The 26872-nt window shown below is 37.4% G+C and overlaps 1 protein-coding gene across 1 annotated transcript in view; it reads right to left on the reverse strand.

Annotated features, from left to right (window-relative positions):
- The window catches only part of Frem2 (FRAS1 related extracellular matrix 2), a 168254-nt gene that overhangs the window by 97207 nt on the left and 44175 nt on the right, over positions 1-26872 (reverse strand). The window lies entirely within an intron of this gene.

Genomic DNA, 26872 nt, shown 5'->3' on the forward strand with positions numbered 1-26872 from the left:
TTTATAAACAAAAGCATCAGTAATTCCTTTTAAGTCTTTCTGGAAAAGAGTAGGGGGAAAAAGCCCAAATAATAAACATGGCTAGAGGCACAATTTCGATTCTAGTTTCTTTTCTTAGTTCACATAAAGAGAGCTATAGTAAAGAAAACTAAATGAGATGGGGAAAAAAATCTTTAATAGACTGGTGAAAAAAAATCTACATAGTGGGAAATGAGTGAACAAATATGTTGTTTCTTCTAGAATTTTTTTCAAAAATAAAAATTACAGTGACGTTGAGTTACCAATTAACACATACTAAAGAATAAAAACCTAGTCCAGCTGAGATTATGTAGGAAAATGGGTTTTCCTGTTTATTTTTGTTTGACTTGCAAGTGAGCACAAACCTTTTAAGATAGCTATATGACAATGCATACAAGAAGAAAAACCATGTTCATATCACTCCATCTTGTAAGTTCTTGTATGGGAGAAGTAAAAATGTGTTTGTGAGGAATCATTCATTGCCATATTTTCTACAATAGCCCCAAACCCGAAAAATAAGATTAACTATATTGTGATACATCAAATCAATAAAATGTTATTTGCACACTGAACAAAAAAATAAAAGATTCTTGTTGAAACACTTCAAACAATGCATCGTGTGTGTACTTGAAATAATTACAGGTGGTAGTTAGCAGCAATGTCATTTGACTCTCCAGATGAAGAGACTGAGGTCCAGAGAAGAAAGTTGCCCCAAAGTAGGCAACAGATAAGAAATGAAGTGGCCCTTGAATTCTAGGTCTTCTCATCCACAGCTTTTCCTCTGCAGAGCTGGGAGTACCCAGGGACCAGGAAATGTTTGGCATAACAAGTTCACAAAATATGAATGAGTTTCCTTCTTAAGTTGACAAAAAAAATTCCTGGTCAGAAATCAATTTATATTTAAAAAAATTAAGTAAAAAATGGATATGTCCACAATCCCTCCCATTTAAAGCACCAAGCAGTTTCCCATGTGTAATGCCATATTTTAGGTAGCTACACTCACAGCATCAAGACCATCTGTTCCTGTGATTACTTCAAGGATCAAGTGAGATAACCCATACACATACAGCACCATGTGGTCCAGAGATGGAATCCTTCAACAAATGTCAGCCTACTTCGCCCTGCCCCAATGCATGTGCAAATCCATCCTGCACCCCCACGGCTAGACTCTTCATCTTCCCCAAGACCACCTGTGCTGCTTTCTCCTTAGCCCCATTTCCCTACAGCTGCTGCACTCATCAAGTCAACCCTGTCTGTGGATTTCCAGGTTCAGCCTGATCTATCCCGATCATTACTTTTGAAGCTGCTCAGTCTGTGTTCAGACCAAGATCCTGGCAGTGCTCAGACTGTGCTACCCTTACTCCTCTGACACCTTGTTCTCCTGCCCCAAAGATATACTTTGGCAAAGTTCTACTCTTGAAATCCCTCTTTCCCCAGCAACTTCCTGAAGTCTCCTGAACCTCTGGAATTCAATAGCTGCTCGTGTATTATTGATTCTGCATAATCGTGCTCTGAATCATTATCTTTCATATGCTTTGATTGTCCTAATTTACTGACTGTACTAATTCATGACAGAAATAGAAAGTGACCATTCTTTGACAACTGTCAACGCTTCATCAATTAAGTGAAGGCAAAGACAGTTTGATTTATTTTTTTATTGGTGCATTTTAATTACATTTAACGGTGGAATTCATTATGCCATATTTACACACGCACATAATTTGATCAATCTCATTGCTCAGTTTCCTTCCCTTTCCCTCCTCTCCTCCTCCGATCCACTTGTTCTACTCTACTGATCTCCCTTCTATTAAAAACAGGTCTGATTTCTAAACAAATTATCATATGAGAACAACTTTAGGCTACATTTTTGTCCATTTTGATTGTGGTTCCGGTGAGCCCAGATTTTATTCCAAACTTCTTGTCAAGCTATCCCAAGCCATTCCTTATCCATCCTAACACCTACAGCTGCACATCCCATCACTTCCTTTCTAAAAACTATTGATTGTACCTGTTTGCGGGGCACCGTGTGATAATTAGATACATACACCCAATGCGCAATGATCAAATCAGAGTAGTAAGCATTTGCATCTCCCTTAACATTAAAAAAAAGAGATTCTTTTAAATGCCCTCACTAGAGGCTGAGAAGGGTGGAGGGAACTGGGAATGGAAAGAAGTTGGATAAGGGTTACCCAAACACAGTGAGGTGGTAGGAGTAAATTCTAGTGTTCCACAGCAAAGTGGGGTGGGGGATACAGTTCACAGTAACCATAGCTATTGTTTAAAACTCAAATATTCCCCAAAGGCCCACAAGTTTAGATAAAATACAGAATTGAAGGAAGGAGCCCAAATGCTGGTTAATCCAAGGTTTTATATGACACACAGTTGAACAAATCTGCCAATATTTCACATGTCCACCCACCACTTTGAGATCTCATTAAAATGAAATTCAGAAACAGTATCAAGAAACTTTGCCCTGTAAGACAATGAGATGCCCCAAGTTAAATATTATATCAACTTAAATTCCACTCTAAAACTGGGATTTTAAAATAGATGTTTAACTAGAGAAAATAAAATTCTGTCTATAAACCTTAACTCTGAATAGAGGTAAACATGACAAAACTCTTCTGAATCACAGGAATTTGTAAAATCCCAGTACTCACTTTTGATGCTAGAGTGATACAGGATTTGAGGAACTGAGCTGTAGCTCATTTTAACTCCCTTTACTGAAACTGTGATCTTGCCTAATTTAACTCTGTAGTTCGCCTAAAGAGTGGAAGGTCATCTTATTTACTCATTTATTATACACCTCTCAAGTGCCTCATAAAACTGCAATAAATGGGAATAGTGAATAGCTACAGCTACTGCATGTGAAATTGTAGACGGAATTGAGTAACTTTAAAACCTGACAATTTTTTACTTGCATGTGATTAGCTGCCTTTCTAAAATAGAATTTGTCATCTATGATGCTGGAGGAGATAGTCTCATTGGAATCAAAGTCCATAGCTTGTACCATAAATCCACACAACAGGTGCCTGACAGCTGATAACCACACTCCCAAATGCTTTGTCCTCAAACCTTGACACTAAAGTCATTAAGGTTTTGATGAAAAGACCCCTTTTGAACTTTTCCAGCTGGTCTTCAGGCTTCTTCATTTTCTTTTTCAATTCACACTCAATAGTTATTTTAGAATAACAAAGAATCCCAGTCTTCAATTAGCCCTCCCTAAAAACACAGGGCCCCTGATTTCCCTGAAGACAAAGCAGACCTCTTCAATAATAAGAAACTAGTGTCACAACTTTGACTTATGCTTGTTAAAGGCTGGTGCAGCTTTAACACTGACAAGAGAATGCTTCCTGGACAAGTTAGTTAACAATAGAGAATGTTCTTGGTATTTTCTAGCTTGGTAAAATTTCATTTGCCCAGAATAAAGTTCCACCTAGAAGCTGAGCTGGAAACCAAATATACAGCTACTAAAACAAACAAACAGACAGACAGAAACCCCTCAAAAAACCTGGATGGAGTAATTTAAACCAGCAACAGAAATAGGTATTTACATTAGAAAAGATTATAATATTATTACCTAATTTATTGGGGGAAATGAGATAATTTGGTTTTTAGGCAATTTTTTTTCTTTTTAAAGAAAGAGTGAGAGAGAGTGAGAGAGAGAATTTTTTAAAATATTTATTTATTTATTTATTTTAGTTCTCGACAGACATACACCTTTGTTTGTATGTGGTGCTGAGGATTGAACCCAGGCCGCACACATGCCAGGCGAGCGCTACCACTTGAGCCACATCCCCAGCCCTTTAGGCAAATTTTAAGGGATCTTGCTCACTTACAGGAAAAGCCCAGTGATTAACAACTGTGCAATCACCGTCAGGATCAGAGCTGGTAATTCTGGTGAGAAGGTAAAATTAAAGTAAAAATGAGAATTCTGTTTTATCTCCATTTCTGTGATAAGGTGATCTTCTCAAACTCTGCATTGTTTTTAGAATCTTCCATAGAATCTAAGCTTGTGGAATCCTGTCCTCTGGGCCATGAAGTCAGGTTGATTTTACTGTTTACTGGAAAACATCTGGTGCAAAGCTGAAGCCAACTCGGCTCTTACGGGCCCTCAGGGGTTGGCATTTGACACAGGAGATGGCACAAGCCAGAGATATTGCACATAAATTAGATCCTGACAGATACTGTAAGAAGGGCACTATTAAGGAGTTATGAGAGTTCACAAGAGGGAGGGACTTTAACCTCTGGGCATCAAAGGAAAAGTCATGGAGAAGATTGTGTTCAAATGGGCCTTAAGTACAGGGTGGTTCTTGGACATTCAAGGAGATGGAGAGGAAGGTGTTTCTGGAAGATTAAATATAAAACTAGAGATAAGAAATCCTGTAAAATAATGAATTTCAAAGAATTCAATTCAGGTAGATGCTCAGGACATTTATTAAATATTTATTTCCTGCTCCTTTTCCTATTTAAATGATTGCATAATAGAGATAAAGAAGCAGTAGTTAAGATGCATCCAAAATCTGCCCTTTTGGGTGGGAAGGGGTGTGCATTCTGAGGTGTCCAAGAAACACAGAGGTGATGATCATCTATTGACCCAAGAGCAGCTGTGCCTCCTGTGACTGTGGAACTCCTGAGGAACTTCAGACAGACCCTGAAGAATTGCCAACATAGTTTTTGTTTTTATTCCTTTTGTTCCCCCGGCAATAGTTTTTAATATTTGTAGACTACTTAATAATTTTAATGCTTGTTTTGGCTCGATAGTTAATTGTTCAAAAATTACTACCAGTGCATGCCTGTAATCCCAGCTAGTGAGGAAGCTGAGATGGGAGGATCACAAATTTGAGGCCAACCTCAGCAATTTGGTGAGAGCTTCAGCAACTTAGTGAGACTCTAAAAATTTAAAAATAAAATAAAAAGGGCCGAGGATGTAGCTCAGTGCTAGAGTGCCCCTGGATTCAATCCCCAGTACCTCAAAAAGAAAAAAATTATCACCATATTCAACTTTGATCATTGATATATTGTTTTCTTCCTCCATTTTGCACACCTCACATTTCCACTATTTTATGCACAAGGGGTCAGATCCACAAAACAAAACAAACCACATGCAGACAAGCAAACAAAACAAACCAAAAACAAGATAATGTATAGAGAAATGTATAGAAAGAAAAAGAAATGATGAAGACCCAGGAGGTAGAGAGAAACAAGGGGAGCACATGTTGGTCTCTACTGGATACACACACCCATCCAGGATCTTGTAGGCTACTTTCAGGAAAGATGAAAACAAGCACACCCTTCCTCATTAAAAGAATAAATGGAAATATCATATCTTGTAATTGTCACACGAACTATGTTGAATGGAGCTCAGGTACGGAGTAGTTCATGCTATTCTTTGTTCTTCTGTAGAACCTGTAGATGAATTTCCAGGTGATATGAGGGTACAGATTGCGTCTGACAAATATACTGATGTTCACCTTGAAAGCCAAAAGTATTACAAGCCACATTATTGCCTGTAATTTTGTTCCTTGGGGATGTGATTTGGTCATATATCTACCCATAACAGGTGGAGAACGTGGGTTTAGAGTGGGTATTTGTACATGTGGTTCCAAAGACTTTATATTCCTATTTTTCTACTAGATCACAAGCTAACTCATAGTCCATACTCATGGTTCCTGGATTTCATATTTGCAGATTCATCTACTTATCAAAATTTATAATTTTATCATCCCCAAATTAGTACTCCAAGTATTTCCAAGGTCATTCTTAGGCATGTGCATTGTAGGGTCGAAAATTTTGCAAAACCTGCTACTTGGCTTTCTGTTTCTAGCTCCTCTTTCATAAACACCATGTCCTTTTCACAGTCTGTTTAGCACCACACTGTTCACATCTGGGTATTATTTTCTTGGTGTTTTCACCATTTAAAATGACTCCAGATCATAGTGCTGAAGTGCCATCAAGTCTTCCTAAACACAAGAAAGCTGTAACGTGTCTTAGAAAGAAAATGTGTGTGTTGGATAACTTTTGTTCACACGTGAGTTACAGTGCCACTGGCAGTGGCTGCAAAGCTACTGAATCAACAAGCAATATCAAATGAGGTGTCTCTGAACAGAAGCATACATGAAACCAGGCCATGTATTGATTGGTTGATGGAAATGGACTAGAGCTCATAGGAACCAAACCCTGTATTTCCCCTAGGAACAACCATTCAGCCTTACCTAATTTCATATTCATGGTGATTTTATAGAGTCTAACTGCTGTGAATCATGAAAACCAACTGAACTTGCTGAGTACAAGTTACAATAAATTATTCTTTTAAGACATGCACAATGGGGCACAGGAGCAGAAACTTCTTCTTCCCAACACCTTTTCCCTTTTCTTGAATCAACACATTCCCTGGCTTACGCTCAGGAGTGTGAACTAAAAGGAACTCTCACTATATTCTTAGACAGGCACTCCTGGCCTTCCTCCAGCCATCTGTCCCTGGCTACCACTGCACAAGGATGCAGACACCACTGTGGTTCATGGATGAAGGGTGTCCTGCCTCCTGCATGACTATGTGCCATGCTATGAGGATAAACAAAGAGAATTTAGAGAATTGCTATTAACCAATGTGAAAGTAATGTGCATGGAAGAAATTCTGATGCAGAATTGCTCCTAATCCTGCCAGAGTGTCTTAGGATAATTCATATTAGCATCTGTGTTTAAAGCACAGCCCACAACTGGGGTTCATGCCTACCTATGCTTATGTGGGGAACTGGAGTGACAGACCTCAAGGAAGCTGATTTTCTCGGGCTATAGGGAGCCTTTGGAGAGAGAACTCACAAGAATGGAAATCAATGTCGGACACAAAGATAGATTCCATACAAAGTTTTAAGTATCAGTGAAGCAGATTTCAAAGCATAAGTTTCTTCATCTCTGACTTTTACCCAGGCTCCTGAATGAATGTTTGGGTCCCAAGAAAGAGAAAACTACAAGTGGAAATTTAGAGAGTTGCTTAATTAGTTTTTTTTTTTTTTCCAAACCAGGGTCCAAGCAGCAAGCTTTTGGACACCTTTTTTTCTTCAATACAGAGTAACAGAAAAAGGTTACCACACAGCTCTAGGGCCCACTCCTTGGGGTTCTTGGAGACACGGGCAGGGTCTATGCTATGGGGGAGCCAGGCATAGCTGCTAGAATTTCTGAGGAGCTCTGTTGGTATCAAGGGACCAGGTTTACTGTAGAGAACACCTACTCTTGGGCAGCAGGGATAGTAAACATCATCTTCACCAACCAGTGGCATGGGCTTGGACCAGGAGGCCTTGGGACAATGCAGGTATTAAGGCATAAAAAAAAGACTGGAAAAAAGCAGCTGGAACCTGGATGTACTTGCAAGATATCTGAATTCAGTTCAGCCTTGAAGACCCTAAAAATGCCCACTACAGAGGGCTGGACACACTGGGGGCCATGGTCAGTGTGATCTTTAAAATATACACATAATCTTAATGAAACTCACAGTAACCCTGCAAGTTAGTAATTTTCACATTCTATGAATCAGGTAAATGAGTGCAGGTTAAGTTACCCAGTTAAAATCTCTATAGATTTAGTAGGTGGCAGATCTAGGATTTCAATCCAGCCTGTTAGTATTCTTTCTAAACTTCCTCCAAGTTATCAGATCATGTCATTCAGATCAATATTTCTTTTCAGGCTATTCCAGATTAATCCTGATTTGCTTAACTTAATTTACAAATTAATGCTATTGAATAGGAGCAAAATATTATCTGAGTTTCCTTCTATCTCTGATGCTAATGAATAATGAAGCAGGCAAATAGTAAAAATTAAAAAATAAACAAAAACATTTAAAAATTTTTTACAATAAATAAAAACAAAAAGCAAAAAGCCAGAATCTGAAGGTCAGTTTCTAAATATGGACTTATTAATTAACACAAGCTAAGAATCAAAATCCTCTTTTTCTATGAATGAATTTATAGTTTAAGCTGGGAAGACTGAAAGGAAGAGTCTTCTTCCACACTTACTGATCCAGGCTGACCCATCAGGCCACAGCTGGGGTGGAATCTGCAAGCCCCAGCCTGCAGAAATCCTTCTTTGCATTATCCAAGCACAGAACCCTCCCCCAGCTCTAGTTTAAAATAAGTAAATAAATTTAAATTTTAAACAAATTGTGTTTATTTCCATTCTCTGCAACAAAAAGAAAAAGAGAAGAGCAGAACCACAAGTTTATATCCCTTCACCTAAGGTTTAAGCAGATTTCCTTAATCAAATCTGACTTAATTTTGTCCCACTTTGCTTTCTTAGTTGGAACCTTCACACCAGTGTCATGAATGTCTTTACTGCTGGTATGCAGGCCTAGGGTAAGGAATTCAGGTGCACATCCACAAAGCACAAAAGACAGAGCCAACATGTAATAGCAAGGTGAACTTTCACTCACCACAAGGATGTTACTGCATTGTCATTTGGAATCTTAAATGAAAAGCTAACTTTGCCATTTTAAAGATGCAATGTGAGAAGCTAAGAATTTTTTTCTTTTGCTGCTAAAAATGCAAATGTAACACTATATTTTAAACAAAACCACAAACTAATTCAAGAAATAATTGTGTTGGTGAACAATACAAATATAGACTCCAAGCATTTTGGAGCAAGAATGAACATTGTATTGTATCTTTTCTCATGCAATTTTACAAGATCCAGAAAGATTGTGATTTGAATAAAATTATAAAGAGAGTATTTATAAAAAAGAGGAATATATTCCCATAGGTTTTCCTTTCTGGTTTAGGGGCCTTTATATTTAATAGACTGATCTCAAATACTGTCCTTAAGCAAGGACAAGATCATAAAAATAATGTGCTTAAAATTTTATGATGATATATTATATAAAATACATTTTGTGTCTAATTTATATTAAAATTATATGCTTAAAATTATATGTAAAATATATTACATATAATGTTTATATCTAATTTATATTTAAATTGTAATTTATGACATGTTATATATACATATACATATATGTATGTACATAGACATATATATATATATATAAATTGGGAGGGACTTACTTTTCTCTTTTTAAAGCAGCCTAGGAATAATTTTCTATCATTTTTCTCATTTACCAAGAAAAGTCAAAATTAAAAAGCAAAAATCCACTGCACTTTCATAGAAACACTAAATGCTTTATGGAGAGCTGAGTTTGTGGGGATGATCCACACCCTCTTCTCCCTCTGGGGAAAGGAAAAAAAGGCAAAACACCTGGTGCAGCAAGATTTCATGCATGCGCAGCCTGAAGCTACAAATAAATTTATTAGATCTCTGGCAACACATTCTTAAAATAAACTTAATAGCCTTCAGGTCTCTGTTCAAACCAGAACCTAATTCCTTTTGTGGCGCCAGACATCTCCCCCACCCCAAAGAGGCTGGGGAAAGGAAGGCAGTGGTTCTGGGTACCCTGAACCTCCAGGAGTAACCGGTTTAGCACCATTTAGTTAATTCCCTGCAAAGTAAGGCTGTTTTCTAATTCCTATGTGTATAACAGTAATAGACACATTACTGTGAGAATCTCATTGCAATTAACATGCATTACACGCTGAACTGTATTTTGGATTATCTTTTGACAATGTGGTATATTCACTTCAGGAGACAAAAGTATAAAAGAGAAGGGAATCAATCTAACTTTTAACAAGAAAAAAAAAAACCTTTAACCTTTTCCATTATTCCAGAATTTAAATTTGATGGCCAGGATGGAGGGATTTGTGTGAGACAGGAGCACAAAAGCTAATCTACAAATTCAAAATATTGTGATTGAATTTTAACTTAGTATACTGGAAAGTTAGAACTAAGGGAGAATTTCCTAAAGATCATTTTTGTTTATTTTTTTGCTATTGTTCTTTTAAATGTGGCTTGGTAACATTTTTCAGCTATATTTGCTTTCAGTAGCAAAATCAACATGTGGCAGTTTTACATTTGTAGGCTTAAAATAAATTTATGGAATCATGATTGGTTAATAGCTATTTCTTCTATAAGAGAAGAACGAAAAGAAGAGAATGTGTGTGTGTTGATGGGGGGAAGAGAAACAGAGACAGAGAAACAGACAGAGACATGGAGAAGAGGTGAAATACTATAATATCAATGCACATGTTTATTCACATTATCTTTTCATTTATTTCAGATTAGTTTTGCAAAGCTAGCTTTTGTACTTAACTTGTAATATTATTTAATTAGTTCAACCCTTTGGTGATTGCTCTGATCCCTTTAAAATTATGCCAGAGCTACAAAACTCAGCCCTCCTTGGTGATTTCCCTATCTGAGATTAATTTGAAAGTTGTTCATTTACATATTTAGCTGCCAAAAGAAGAAGAAGAAGAAGAAAAACTACAATAAGTTTACAGAGAAGTTGGTTTTGTCATATAGCATCATACCCTGTTAGCCAAACAAAAATTGAACAAGGAGCCGTTTAATTCAATGTGTATTTTTGAACAGAGCTCTGGGCAAAGCACATATAGTAGGACATATAGGTGGTTCAAATATATTCCCTTCTGTAAAACTTAGATTCTAATAAAGGGGATGAACCAAACACCACACAGAAATTGTATTAAAGATGTAAACATAAAGTACCTGGGGCTCAGTGGACTGTGCAAGGGTATGAGATGGGACACAAAGGGCTGGGCCCCCCTGGAGGGGAACTGCAGGGAAACAATTGCAGGTGAAGGATGATGGGCAGGCTCCTAGGAAGGAAGGGATGAGTCCAGCTCTGCAGGGTCAGTGGAAGCAGTGGGAAGAAGAAAGAGATAACTGAAAAGTCAGCCTGCGCCTGGGAAGAACGTGGGTTCAGGAGAGTTAGGATCTGCATCACGCTTTAAGAAATGTCATTTTTAAAAAAAATTCCTTAGGAAAATGATGCAAAGGAACATAATCCAAGAGCCCATTTGTCTGCAGCAGTGAAAAGAAACTATGGCAGGATTCCTTGAAGGAGTTTTGGAACTAGGTTATCTATTTGGTCAAAATCCAAATGATATCACGGGCAAAAATCATGCTTCTCTCTCTTTTCCTCTCTCTCTCAAGAAGAAAGAATCAACGTGACAAAATTCTTTTTTGGGTCAAGATAAACCATATTTTTTCTTCACTTGGTTAATATCCAAACACAGGTGGCATTTTATGAATAGGCTGAGGATTTGAAATGGTGTATTAGAGACAATTTGAATATGCAGAGAATTCTGACTGATGACATGCAGCCACTTAAGAAAGCACATCTGGGAAGCAACTACAATGACTCTACAACTCATAATATAGTCTAAACCCATGGTACCTGGGAGTGGGTGATTGAAGGATATAGACCAGAGGCCCCAGGGAACGTTCTTACTGTTCCTCTACCTTCCCCGCTGCCCCACCCCCTCCATGAGCCCACCACCCAAACTCCTCCCATGACCTGGGCCTGCTAAACCCTATAAAACCCAGACCTTTGTGGTGGCTTGCAGCCATTTTCCCCTCAAAAATGTGCCCCTCCACTGCTGAATAAAGCATCACTGGTCCACTGAGGTCTGCCTCCATTTTCTTTCTCTTTTTGTATTTTCTTTTGTGTGCTTTCAGTGATGATTTTGCCACTAGGGGCAGGGTTGGTTGTGTCTGGAGATATTTTTGCTGCAATGGGTGGGGGGGCAGAGTGGAGAGCCAGGAGGTTGTTATTGTTATGTTTTGGTGGGTTGAGACCAGGGAGGCTGGGATTCTATACAAAGAATCATCTGGCCCCAAATGTCAATAGTGCTAGTGTTGAGAAAGCACAGTCTAAATTTATTACGTTCTGACATATCAACACATATACCCTAGCATAAGCATATTATCTGGCTTTCCCACTCTTTCTTAAGAGCTGAATTAACAATACATATGATCAAATGATAAAACTGCCTCCTTGTCTTATGTAACTATGCAGAACTGTTCAAATCCATCAATCATGTGGAAAAATTCTGAGTACAAAGTGTTTATTCTCTTATTTCAGGAAGTAGTTGAGCCAGTAGTTTTCCTACTTAGTTAAAATTTATGGCTAATCCCATGGGAAGTTAGGGGTGAGGAAAGATCTTGAGAAATGCAGCAAACTGTGTCCAAGTAAAACTCCCTGCAAGATTTAGATTTTAGCATGAAATCAAATATGTGGGCAGTGATTTCCACTCTCAACCTTTTTGGCAGATTAGGTTTCACCAGGGCACCTGAGAATTCATGTGTTCAAATGCACCTGTGTGCATGTACACACACACACACACACACACACACACACGTACACACACACACACCCATGCACATACTTGCATGTGCATCCTTACTGTTGCTTCTACAAAGGCTGAAAATAGTTTCCCAACCACTTTACTGAATTCAACACACAGCACCTTTTATAGTCTCTTCACTGAACAATTTAGGGAAAGATTTCCCAAAATATGTTTTTGTTTTGTTTTGTTTTGAAACTTATTTTTTTCCTAGATGTTAGGAGATTCTTTATTTTTTTTTAAAGAAATCACTCTATATCAGCCAGAAGAGAAATATTTAATAGAATTCTCCACTGCAGCAATTCTCAGGGGCATGCAGCATCCCCAATCTATTTTACCAGGAAACCCATTCCTTAAGGTTTCACGTAGACTCTGTTCTATGGCATGCATTTTGGGACAAGCTGGCTTCAACTATGGATGCTTTAAAAGGCAGATATAAGCATACAGCCTTGTGCAGTATCAATCACATTCAGGTCACATAATATTCAATTGCCACTTTGAATACCAATAGTTAGAATTGTATTTCATAATCTTTAGAAGCAAAATCAAGGGATTTCTTTCTTTCTTTTTGTTCTTCTCACTATGAACAATCCAGATTCTGGCTCAAGGTATTTCCATTTCCTAATCTAAATGTCAAAGTAAACATGTTAGTTTGTAGACTGCCAAGAAAAATAAGCTTTGTTCAAGTGAACACATCTGACGACTGGCATGCCTACCACATTTATTGTTGGAGACGCATGCTTTGCTTTTTTGGTGGCTTAACAATATAGTTCTTCAACCCTGCCTTTTAATTAGTTAAATGTGGAATCAAATCTCAAAAGAGACAAAGATTAGGATTTTGGTCAGTTCAAACACACACACACACACACACACACACACACACATACAGAGAGAGAGAGAGAGAGAGAGAGAGAGAGAGAGAGAGAGAGTTAAAATCACCAACAATGTACAACGAGCTATGTCAGCCCCCATTTTCAATGGGATCTTACTCCCCGTGGATATTTGAACCCTATGATCTGCCCAACTCTGATAAGGGATTTAAAGGCTTACTAAGAAGAATGTTTCTGAAGCTATTAAAACAACCAGCACGGGAAGCATGGGCTAAGCTGGGTTTTGGAAAGAGTATAATGCTGCAACATAAACTTTAGGCTGATAAACAGATAAAAATTCTGAAAGCACATTGTTCCCTGGTCTGTTCTTCTTCCTCTGAGCAGTAACTGCTTCCCATGAGAATATCCACAAATACAACGGCTCTGTCCTCATCAGTTTCAGAAGGAAGGTGAAAGACATTTTGAGCCAACCATTCACAGCTCAATGGGTTGCTATAATGATATTAACAAATTCTCCCTTTTATTATAAAAGAGTTTATAAATACCTTTTATTGTCTGAAAAACCAAATGGGCTACAAAATGAAAATGGTTAATTAACCTACCCCGTGTTATATATGTACACAAGAATGTGTGTGTGTGTGTGTGTGTGTGTGTGTGTGTGTGTGTGTGTGTGTGTGTATGTCAGGGGTGGATGCTCTGGACATTTAGGGCTTTAGGAAACAGAGTACACACACACACATACACACACACATATTCACATCTACATACCTATCACCCAACTTTATGCCCCTAAGAAACTAAAACTGATTTTTTTTTCTAAGAAGAGAAAATGTATGCTCAGAAAATCAGGCCCTGAGTACCTTTTAAAGAATAACAGGAAAACCATCTTTTAGGAATATAGAAGATTCATAGAACGCATTCTTAAGAAAAATCTAGTAATTATCTTTTAGTACCTTACTGGTAACCAAGTGAGCACAGACACCTAGGAGCGCCTCTGTTTCTTGTTTCTATTAGACCTTCTCTTGCCTTTCTTTCCTCAACACAGGGGACGGAGTATGTGGCGGATGGAACCCAAGGCATTCCCTGATGGAACTTGCAGAAGCTGGATGAAGTGTGAACAAGGCAGGCAGGACTAAGTTGCCCTCATTTGTAGTCAGGGACTGAATTAAGACATCTGGACTAGACTGGAGGGTACAACCTGGCCAGTGTTTAGAACTCTGCACTGCCTTGTACCAAAGACCTGAAGTGCTGCCAAATTGGTGAGGAGAGCCCCGTGCACTCCAGCCTTGGGAAACTCCCCCTGCATGGCTTCATTTTTTTCTCTGGGGGAAGTTAAATCCCCCTTTGGTTATTTAAAGCCCTCTCTCCTTTCATGCCAGACTCCAACTCAGCTACTCCCCTTCTTTCGGCCCAATCTCAATTATAAACCCCTTTACCTCACTGACATTTGTCGGGTATAGGACATCTTATCTTCATTAATTATTTAGCCTAAAAGATGCACAGGCTTATTTTTTTTAATATTTCTTAGAAAGGAAAGGGCTTTGCGATATTAATACCCTTCTAGTAGAGAGAATATTTTTAATATAATTATACATAATCGTGGAATTTATTGTTACATATTTATATATGCATACGATATAATTTAGTCTATTTTATTCCCTAGTACATCCTCTTTTAATTTTTTTTAATTTGTTCTTTATAGATATATACATGACAGTAGAGTGCATTTTGACATAGTATACGTTCATGGAGTATAACTTATTCTAATTAGGATTGAGAGGGAATATTTTTATGAATGAGTTTTTCAACAATATTTTTTTTTCTACATGAGACCATTGTTCTTCATTACTTTGCCGGGCAGTATAAATTCACAAAACCACATGACTGGTTCATTTCATCTTCTTGTCCCCACCTCCTGGCCATTCACTTCCCTCACCTGGTTATTGCCAAAGACTTTCGTCTAGAAAAGCGATCTAGGTATTGTCAATATAAATGAGAGCATTTTTATGTATTGTGGAAAAAATCTTGACTTTATGGCATTTTATTCTCAATATCCTACACAGTATTAAAGAACTTTCACTGGGAACAGCCTGAAGACATACAGTAGCTTCATTGTGCACAGGTTTCTCCAGTCATGGATTGTTTGCAAGCCTTATCAAAATGTTAAATAGGGTTGGGATGTAGTTTTGTAGGAAAAAAAATTTCATAGCTATGAAGGCTATGCTCAGAACTCCTTCTTGGCATGAGTGGTCTAGAGAACAATTCGGGGCAGAAGAGTAGAAATGAATGCTACTACTATGCCACTGTAAGAGCTCTACAAAAATGCACTGTTACGAATTTAATGAGAATATCTGCTGTGTTCTATGAGGCAGGATTCATTAATTTGTGTGGTACAGGGATCATGAAGTGTGAAATAGAGTCCTCATATAGAAACAATTACATGGCCCAGAAGGGATATAAAATGTGAATTTGGCACAAGGGACAAAATACAGGCTCAGCTGTAAGGAGTTAGGACAGGAAGGAAAAATGAAGAAGGGAAACACATATAGGAAGAAGATTCCTAATTTTACCCCTAAATCTGCTCCCACAATATGAACAATAACCCAGCACTGACTCTGTCAGCTACTTAGTTTCAATCTGACCATGGACTGAAATCTCAGAAACCATGAGTTAATAAAATTTTCCTTCTTTCAATCTGTGCCCAAGAGATGTTGGAGGGAAAAAACCCCCAACCAACCATTCTTCTGTGGTCATGTTTATATAGGGTGATCCCTGAAAACAGTGACCAGAGTAGAGTGCCAACCTGACTTCTTTGATTTGATAAAGGGGAAGAAGGGGGAAGGAAAGTTCTTAAGAAGGAACAAAACCACATGAGAAGGACAGGAATGAACCAGATGTTTTCAGACACCTGATTAAATAGTACCTCTTGACTTTTAAAAGAAATCATACCAGAATAAAAAAAAATAATGATGTGAAAAAATATTAGTAAATATATACACTGTTTTATTCATTTATTTTTTAAAATATGGAACAGAAGTCTGTTATGGATTGGATTGTAACTGTCCCCCAAAGGACCATATGCTAAAGGTCTGGCTGTCAGTCTGTTCTTGGAAGGCGGAACCTTCAGGAGGTGGTGGAATGAAGGTAGGTTACTGGGGGTGTGTTTCAGTCAGGTTTCCATTGCTGTGACCAAAAGACCTAACTAGAACAACTTAGAGGATAAAAAGTATATTTTGGCTCATGGTTTCAGAGGTTCAGTCCATGGTGGGTTAGTTCCATAGCTCTGGGCCTAAGGTGAGGGAGAATATCATGGCGGGAAGATGTGGCACAGAAAATCAGCAAAGGACATGGAAATAGAATCATAATAGAATCATATCACTTCTGAACATTCTTGCAATGTCTTACACATGAACTTTTAGGGGACATCTGTAGTTAAACCATAACAGAGAGCATCTTTGAAAGGGGTATTGGGATCTGAGCCCCTTCTTTCTCTCTCCTTCTTTGCTTCCTGGCCACCATGAGGTGAGCAGCCTCCTCTGCCATGTGCTCCTTCTCTGATGTACTTTGCTACCACAGGCCCAAAGCAACAGGCCCAGGTGACCGTGGACTGAAATCTCAGAAACCATGAGTCAATAAAAATTTCCTTCTTTAAATTGAATTACCTCAGATATTTTGTCACAGCAACAGAAAGCTGACTAACAATTCTATTAAATTTATCCTTATTTTGTTAACTCTACTCATCCATTCCTATGAAAATTAGGAAGATTTTCTTTTGTGCCTTTTGTTTCAAAAGTAGCTCAATGATCCTCATCATTATTTATCTACAGTTGTTTGTATTATATACAGGTTGAGTATCTTTTATCCAAAATACTTGGGATTGGAAGTGTTTTGGATTTTTCTGGATTTTGGAGTATTTACATGTATACATAATGAAATAGCTTGGAAATGGGACCCACTCATAAACACAAAACTCACTTTTGGTTCATGTACGCCTTCTACACATATCCTGAATGTAATTTTATACTATTTTTATACTGTTTTTGAAAATAATTTTGTGCATGCACTGAAGTTTTATGATGTGGAATTTTCCACTTGTAGCATCATGTTGGAGCACAAAAAGTTCCAAATTTTGGAGCACTGTGGATTTAGTATTTTTGAATTGGGGTGCTTGACTTCTCCTGTGTGTGTCTGTGTATCCAACTATCCAAAAATAGGAAAAATCAGGATAGAAAACTTAAGTGTGCCAAGTATGAAGTTGGCTGGAGCATCCCTGGCTTGTATATCCCAAGTGTACTATTTAGTAAGAAGAGATTGGGACACACCTGTGATAATTGGGATGCAATGGTACAGGGACTCAGTGACATCAATTTTGTTTAGGAGCTTTTTTTCCTTCCTGCTCCTTCTTACTGGTATTCCATATAGGTTAGTTTGCCAGGTACACTGAGTCTGAGAAATGTGAAGTTTATCGGTTCTTGTGAGCCCAGTTCATATTATCCCAGAAATCCTAGTTCAGATCTTGTTATTGGGCCATTTCCATAAACTGCCTCTTGATTATAGCCCTCATGATTATTTTACAGTTGCAATAATTCATAATTGTTCTTACCAATGTAGAAGTTAAATCCTCATTTCAGTCTCAATACTCATTGGAAGAACTACTGCAATGTAGTAAAGAACAAAGCTTGAGGTTCATGGTTAAAAAAAATTACCCAAAGATTACACTTAGATATTTCTATGCTCTTTGGAAGCACCCCAACAATTCTAGTCTTGTAAAAAAGGAAAATGGTATAATCCCACAAGAACAAAGAGAGCAGGAAAGAAGGCAAAATAAAACATTTGTAATTTGGAATCAGGTGGGTTAGTGAAACAGACCAGAATATCAGAAAAAGCACAAAATGAAATTGACCTGGGAAAAAATCCACAGACAACCCAATTTGTGTCTATATACCTAGAAAGACTTAGACATTAATAATGTCAGGTGATTCCTCACAGCTAGCTTTTGTTTGTTCCCTGTACCAAATTCACATTCCTATACTCTTTCTATTCCACATAATTTTTCTGTATGAGGAATTTGATCTCATTTTTCATTTTCATGACTCCTTCCTGTATCATATAACTGAAGAAATCCTACCTCACTTAATAAAGCAGAAATATTTCTTATTAGATTTGCAAATGCACAATTTTATAAAACTCATTAATTACATTCATCTCAATTCATCTGTCCTAAATTGTTCTTTAAAGCAATTATATGAACTGAGAACTCCAAACATACACTCACTAACTGGTAGATATACTTAAAACTTGAACAGTTAAAGGGTACTCACTGTAAGGAAGAAACTTTGCCAAAGAGGAAAATGACTGTCCAATTATTATAATGAAAATTCTACTTTGCTTCATTTGAGTTCAATCATTCAACATACCACTTTAATGGTTTATTCATTATGGATATCTGACCTCTGCTCAAAATGTATTATTTTTCAGCATCAAAATTTATCAAATGGAAAGCATCAGCTAATAATCAGCAAACTTCAGTGCCTCCTCTATCTCCAGAGAAGCATAGTAGACGTCAGCCCTAGATTTACACACTGGTATATTGGGGGAAGTTTCCACCAGTGTGTTGATGAAATGATTCCCAATTTCACATCCTCCTAAAAATGCATGCCTAGAGCAATGGATACATAGCAATTACCTCCCATGACTGAAGAACAAAGCCACTTCAAGTAAGTGAATGAAAGCAGCCCTTTCAAAATGTAGAGAGCAAGAGGGCCACTGAGGTGTTGCAAAGGTAATAGGCATCTCAGACTTATGATGCTTCCTAGGAAAAACTAAAATCAAGTATCGCCGGTACCCCCATTCACTTCCAACAGCGACTTACTTGGGACAAGAGAAGTTTGACACACACTTCATCGTACACACTTGAGAGCATCCTCCATAGACCCTGCTTATGATTTTTTTCAGAAAAAGATTACTGAGTTCTTAATTAATGATAATTTGATGACTTGATTCAGGGCACAAAAGAAGGAAGAAATTCTGTTTGTAACATGACAGATGGAATATTCCTTCCATGTTTTGAAATATGTAACATGCCATGCACTCATCTTTGTATTTCTGAGTGTCTATCACTACTTCTCCACAGTCTCCACCAGTGCTCAATCAGGCATGAACCGCAGTTGTCTCTTTTCTGGCTACACGGCTACAACAGGGACTGTGTGCTTTAGTGGAAATAACAGGTGCTTTGGAGTTACATGGGACAAGGGTTTGAATTCCAGCTCTGTCAATTACTCCCTGTGACTAAGAATATTTAATCTCTCTCTGCCTTGGTTTCCTACCTCTATTGTGTGGGTAAATACCTTATAGGGTAAGGATTTGGAGTCAGTGACTGTAAAACAAAAAGATACATTCTCCGATTTATTGTGGAAATTTTTACATGTGACCTGTATGTACACAGAGGATTTCACTGCTGAAAGTGAAATTATTTTTCACTTTTTGGTTGAAACTATCTTACTTATCATTTTTTTTAAAAAAGATGGCCACAATATCTTTACTTTATTTATTTTATTTATTTTTACGTGGTGCTGAGAATCAAACCCAGTGCCTAACATGTGCAAGGCAAGCACACTTACCACTGAGCCACAACCTCAGCCTCCTTACCATTCTTAAGAAAGGCAAAGCACAAGAGCTGTAAGAAAATTTCTTATTCATGTTTTCCTCTAACAGAAACCATATTAATAAAGCGGCAAGCTTCCAAATTAACACCATGAATAAAAGTTTCCTTAATACCTTAATACAGTATGCAAGAGAACAATCATTTTTACAGTGGTAGCTTAGAACTGCATTTCATTGCAATTAACATTTTAATTATCATCAATATTTATTGATAGCCAGAGGGCTAATAGCACTCTACTGTATTTTTGTTTATGATGTGTATTGCAATGAAATCAGAGAACAGAATCCAGAATGATACATTTATTACTTTATGAGGAATGATGTTTCCAAATGGGATATTATAATTTTCTTTGTCTATTTTGTTCTTGCAGTGAAGAATATAACAGAGAATACAATGTAATCATTGGGTTCTTCTATTGGCTCCTATTTATCACCTCAGTAATTAATGCATTTCAAGTTCATTTTAAAAGCCCTATCTCCTAAGAGTGCTCATATTGTTAATGTCCCATTTCTGAATCTATTTGTTTAAAATCTTGTTTATTTTATTCTCTTATTTTTCCTTTGTTACAAGTCTTCAATGTTTATAAAATGAAGTAACATACCTCTAGACCATGAAAATGCAGTATATAATAAATGTCCTTCTAATTTTTTTCTTGATAGTTTATTAAGCATTTCAGCAACCCTAATCTCTTGCATTACAACTGGACTTGTTGATTTACACAAAACACATTGATCAAGAACATTTAAAAATAGATAATTATAGCTCAAAACTGAAATGTTTCCTTTGGGTTTATAAAATATGGTGATGTTTTTGTAGAAGTATGCAATGGTTTTGGCTTTGAATTGCCATGCAGATAAAAAGTATAAAATTATAAGAAGGAAGAACTGTGATCTGCCTTGTTATTTTAAAGAAACTTAAACATAAGCTAATTAAATGGGAAGATAATATTTTGCTAGTATCAGTAGATAATGCTCTTATCACATGGTTAAGGTCTTAGATCTGGGATGAGACAGTCATGTTTTTATACTTTAGTTCCAGAAATATTAGCAATGTCACCCTAGACAAAACTAGCTTCTCTAAGGCCAGTTTCCTGAATGGAAAATGTCACGATCATAGCATCTATCTATGAGGAATTGATGCCAGCTAAATCATGTCATTTCCATTTGGAAACCCTTCACTAACTCCCTATGGACATGAGGGTACAGTCTACAACCTTAGAACAACATAGTATTTCTGTGAAGATTAAATGATATCACATATGTAGCACATTGGGCCATGACAACTCTCCCACCTACACCCACAGTAATTGCTCTTGGTGAAAGGAGCATCGGAAGTAATAGAAATGGAGGAGCAGTAATAGTAGAAATCATCATCACTATTTTATTACTATTAGGAAAATTTCAAAGTCATTGGATATGGTTTTTAAAATTGGCAAATATTTGGAAAAGATAAAGGAAGATAGGTACCAAAAACTTCCCAATGTATTTGAAAACTTAAACTTGATTGGTGAACTTAATAATCACAGTGGGACAAGAAGACCTACTGCCATATGGGCACAGTGTTAGTAGCGGAAGGTAAAGGAATTGGGATTGATTTTGTAGAACCCTTTGTTTGAGGGTTTGGGAAGAAGAGAATGGGGCAAGAGTTGGTGTCCTGTCCTTAGCTCAGTAAATGGCCTGTTCCAACACCCCCTCCTGAAATTGAACTGTTCTAGATTTTATGATAAATAGTGCTTCTTGATCTCAGGTACCAAACAGAACATGAGAAGTCACACCAGCTTCTCTCATTCACTCACCTCCACATCTAATCAGGGATCAAATCCTAAACACATCTGGAATTCATCCCCCCTTTTCTTTTGCCATAGCAAGTTAAACGGCTCCCTTCTGTCAGCCCCACATAATCTCTCTGCAAAGGGTTTCTACCTGGTGCATCTGTGTTCCGCTTCACATTCTGTTCCCCTTTTCATGCTCATGGAGTGTCCCAATCATCTTCCTAAAATGCCAGCTAAATCATGTCATTTCCATTTGGAAACCCTTCACTAACTCCCTATGGGCATGAAGGTACAGTCTACAACCTTAGAACAACTTGACCAAATCTTCATGATTTGTGGTCTCCTTAACCTCCCCGTCTGTCTCACCCCTGTTGTCTCCATATCAACCCCTCCTTTAAGTCATGCCATGCTGCTCAGGGTCCAGGAACATGATGCCGACCCTCAAGGGTCCACTTGACTCTAATCCACATTCAGTGAGTGTCTAGATTTACCAAACACTGACGTAGGCTGTTTCCTTTTATCCCGTTGTCTTATAAAATTCTTAAGACATTTAGTTTTAACTTAGTTTCAACTTTCAAGTTATAGCTCAGAACTGGTTTGTCTATCACAGATCAAAACAGATTTTCCCTAGTTTCATTTATGCTAGATAATCTTTAAGAACCTGCTCTTTGCAAAAGATATTAAAAAGAACTATACTAACATTGTGTTCTCTCTCTCTCTCTCTCTCTCTCTCTCTCTCTCTCTCTCACACACACACACACACACACACACACACACACAAATGTCTTGGGTTTTAATTAAAATAATCTAAATAATAAAAGCATGTGCATTCCATCTATCTAGCATTAAAATAACAACAATTTAGAGCTTCTTCGGTTCCTGACTGTTCAAAAGTTAAGCTCCTTAATCATTCTACTCATTTATTCAGTGATCTTGAAAATGTACAATGTTTAAGGGGCTGTGCTGGACAGGCAAACACAAAAATGAAGGAGACACACAGTCTCTCCTGGGGAGAGACAGGAAAACCAACTACTGAAACCCCTACACATGATACCCACTTGTGCAGGGCGCTGGTGGGTGAAAGAAAGAAATTGCTTCATATTAGTAATGGTTTCTAAGAGAAGAACATGCTGAAGTGGAGTCTTCAAAAACAAGGATTTACTTTAAGTAGGAAAGGGGAGTAAGGGCATTTGAGCCAGAGAGACTACCAAATGCAGAGGCCTACTAAAAGTAAGTGGTGAGAGAAAAAACAGAAGTAAGAAAGAATTAAAGGAACAGGAATGATAGTAAACAGTTCATCTATGAGTTAGATGTCTGTGTAGTTTCTAAAAGTTAACACTGTTCTACTGGCTAATGGAAATTCCATCAAAGGGAGATGTTTAGTTTTTAACATCAGTAACATCAGTATGAATTTCTTTGCATGATTATTTTCATTATTTATTTTAACTAGGATTATTTAATAATTCTTCAATTTGTCTTCCTAAGAGTTGAGATTTCACCATGTATCCAAGGGTCTGCTTCTTCTGTAAGCCTCATGCTCAAAATAGTCTTGTTACATAATATTATGCTGCAAACCCCCAAAATTGATAAAGAAACCTCGCTGTCTTATATGAATATTTGGGGTGTAAATATTTAACAAAATGGAAATATTTCATTGTAAACCATCAAAAATTTTGACATGACATAAAGTCCTACAATAAAATACAAATCCTTTTCCTTTGACTTTTCAAAAAATGAAAATACCTGTTCCCTGGCATTTTTGATGAAATAGCAGTTAATAAAATCATGATATTTCTAAACAGATTCCCTTCCTAGATCAGTCTCTCCACCCCAATTTCCAGTCATTTGTTTTCTGGGTCCTTTCGAAGCAATTTTGTAGCTCCCTTAGGCCAGAAAACATATGGCAGTTAGAACCACTTGCTGAAAATCATTCTTATAAATAGGTTACTTTCTAGTTAAAAATTATCTTTCAAGGTTTGAGATAGCTTGTATCATTAAGTGAACCTCTGAGGCAGAAAAGAGCTTGACTGAATAAACAGTGTAATCTAGTCTGGGCCTGAGCAATGTGGCTGGGGGAAGTTGGGTACATTGAAGTAGTTTAATACAGCCAAAGGGCACCTGCCTTCTGCACGATTGTGTCCCTCGTTCGTTCTGCCACCGACTGTTTCTCTGTGTTCCTTGCAGCAGTAAGGACACCAGCTGTCACACCAAGGGCACCTATGTGACTGCAAAAGTCCAGGTGAACGAACTCTCATATCTACCTGAATCACCTGGAAATACAGGTGGAGATGGTTCCGCAGAGAGGGAGGCAGGGGAAGGAGAGGGTACAATCTAATCTTGCAAGATGTTGAAGCCCTACCAGGAGCTGTGTCTCAGATAACAGATGCTCAGCTTCTGAGTCTATGGAAAAGCCCTTCTATTCTCTGACTAACCCAAACTCTTCATTTGAGACTTCTCATTACCAGTAAGTTAAGCTTTCCAGCCACAGCTATTTAAGTTCTCCTGAGTGGTTTCCCAGGAAGGCATTTTAAAAGAGATCTTGCTATATAATTTCCTGCTGTGATGATGACAAGTAATTACTATTTTGATAAATGGTTTTTCTTTCAGTAAGAATAAAAACTGAAAATGAAATGACAAAGGAGTGGTTATCGTGTTCACAGATATAATCAGAGAGAACCATCAAAGAAAACAGGTGATTCCTTCCTTTAATGAATTTCACTTTCAAACAAAGACATCACAGGACATGTGTGTTGCCCTCATAGGTCTGTGTTGGTCTAAATTCAACCACACAATTTCTAAATCAAGTGGCACATTGATAATTTAGCATGTGAAGATTGTTGTAAATTGGGATGATCTTAAGGCTTTATGCATTAAGATGAACACCTCAATTTCTAAAAATTAAAAATATAGCATTTGAAGATAGACTTCTTCATAACAGGGAAAATTTAGCAAGGCTGTATATTCAACCCACCTGGCATATCACCACCAATCAGATGTAGAATCAGATCTGAGAGCCCTGCCGTCCTCTATTAAGCCAAGCATTTTAGATATTCCTTAAAACATTTAGTGCTGCACTTATCACTAATATTTTTATTTAGGAACATGGAGTTACTGTTAATAATATTGTTATTTTAGTATAAGACAATTATTTTATATTTAAATGAATTGCTAAATTACTATCTGAATTACTTTTTTCTCAGTTTAAATTATGGTACACATGAATAGGTATATCCCAAACAAAATCTGATTTATTTGAGGGTCTCAGAAAAGTTTTAAGAGATCTTAGGTCTGAAACATCTGAAAACCTGCTACACAATATGCAACAAAAAATAACTGGGTCATAAAACCGCCCCAGGTTAACAAAAACAATATTTTAAAACTAGTTACTTAAAATAGACTTTGTAGCTGAAGAGAGAGAGAGAGAGAGAGAGAGAGAGAGAGAGAGAGAGAGAGAGAGAAAGAGAGAGAAACTCTGCCTCTTTTTAAGGATTCATCTAGGCCTCTTCTTTCTTGTATTGGGCTATGCCTCTAGCCAGTCTCAAAATTATATATTGAACACTTATAGCTTAGTAAACACACATGATTATTGAAAAAATGAGATAAGGTAATACATGATATTTTTACAAATAAAAAGTTCTTTAGAAGTGTTTCATTTTACCTGGTTTGTTAACTTGAAATGTCTTTTTGTAGATTATAATAGGTCATTTAGTTTATATTATACAGCATTGCTCTCCTTTCATTAACTAACATGACCTATTAGACTCCCTACACATTTGTTTAGATGAACTACTTATTCTGGTTTAGGACTAGAAGCCCATTTTCATCATTAATTGGGCATTAAAAATAGTCTTATTTAAGACATTTTGTGAAACACAGGCAGTTTATGTTTCCCATGATCCAAGTATGCTATTTGCATGTATGAATATGCAACAACGAAGTTCATTATTCAGTGTAATTAAAATGCATGAATTAAAATATCATGAAATTTAAAAATTGATTTTTGACCGATTATTTTTGTATATGTCTTTAAAACAGTAAAACAAAGGAAAGGGATTTGAAGGAGAAAATATGCCTCTGTTTGAATCATACCACTTGTTAAGGATGTATGGATTAAAGATTCTTAAAATCTTGTATTCATTACAAAAAAAATCCTTTATTGGTATGTTTTCCTAACACGTTCCTTTAATGGTTACTGAAATCATTTTACTGGGTAGATCTGTAACGAGCAAGTTAACAAAAGGAATAAAAATAGAAAGTGTCAGTTTATTGTAGAGAGTAAAGGTAAACATCGTTTCAGAAAATTTACTGTACTTTTCATTGTTTTTATTCAGTTCTAGGCAAAAACATGTGCTTTTGAGCATTTCTATGGTCTTTTTCTTTGTTGCCTTCAAATCCAATCTTTCCATCATCAGAAAAACCCATTATTCCTAAACTCCTGCAAGGAAGGTTGCTCTCTCCTCCTGCTTGTCCCGGCCACAGTGGGGAGTAGGTGCTGGTCCATTTCTTACTCCTCAGTGTCTCTTAGGATGTGGAGGTTCCTCAGCCATTTCGTGACAACTTTTTCCACACTGTAGTCTTGACCTTCAAGACGCCCTTCCTCTGTACTTGATGGCTCAAGCAGGCAGCTTTCCTTGCTCTGTCACCTGCTGCTGACTGCCATTCTCTAATAACAACAACCCAAAGCAAAACACACCAAAAACCCAAAAAGCCTCATAAAGCGACAACAAAAACCAATAAAACCTCCTTCATGTCCGGATGACAGATGCTCTTCCAGCATCACTGCGACCTGTCAGTTATTGAGACAATATTTCCAGTAATACCAGAAAATGTTTCACTGTTAACCAAACCAGTGTTACTCCCCAGGCTCTGAAGGTTTGTTTGAAGTTTCCCAAACTATGACAGTGTTCTCCACAGACTCACTACCCAGATGGTACTGAATCTTCATTGACATTTGGCAACTCTGATATTAATTTCTTCTTAATTTCCCCTCTGGATCTTGCCAGGAGGGCTTCTTACTTCCCCAAGTTCATCTTCACTGGTCCCTTTAGTGAGCTTCAGTGATATTTAGAGGGACTGCACAGCTAGGATAGTATATGCAAGTCATGTTCCACTGGACTCCAGGGTCACCTCTTTCCCCACTTCTACACCACTGTTGGGGGGATGGTAGCTACATATTGGTGACCTTTGAGTCACCATACAGAGTTGAGCATAAAGTCTTCTTAGGGTTCAACAGACACTTGTTGAACTCACATGTATTACACCTTAAAAATAATGGTGGCCATAACTCAAGTAGCTTATTAGGTAAAAATAAATCAATGTATCTAAATGACAGTACAGTCGTGGC

This window comes from Ictidomys tridecemlineatus, chromosome 6 (genome assembly GCF_052094955.1).
Source record: "Ictidomys tridecemlineatus isolate mIctTri1 chromosome 6, mIctTri1.hap1, whole genome shotgun sequence".
Lineage (NCBI taxonomy): Eukaryota > Metazoa > Chordata > Mammalia > Rodentia > Sciuridae > Ictidomys > Ictidomys tridecemlineatus.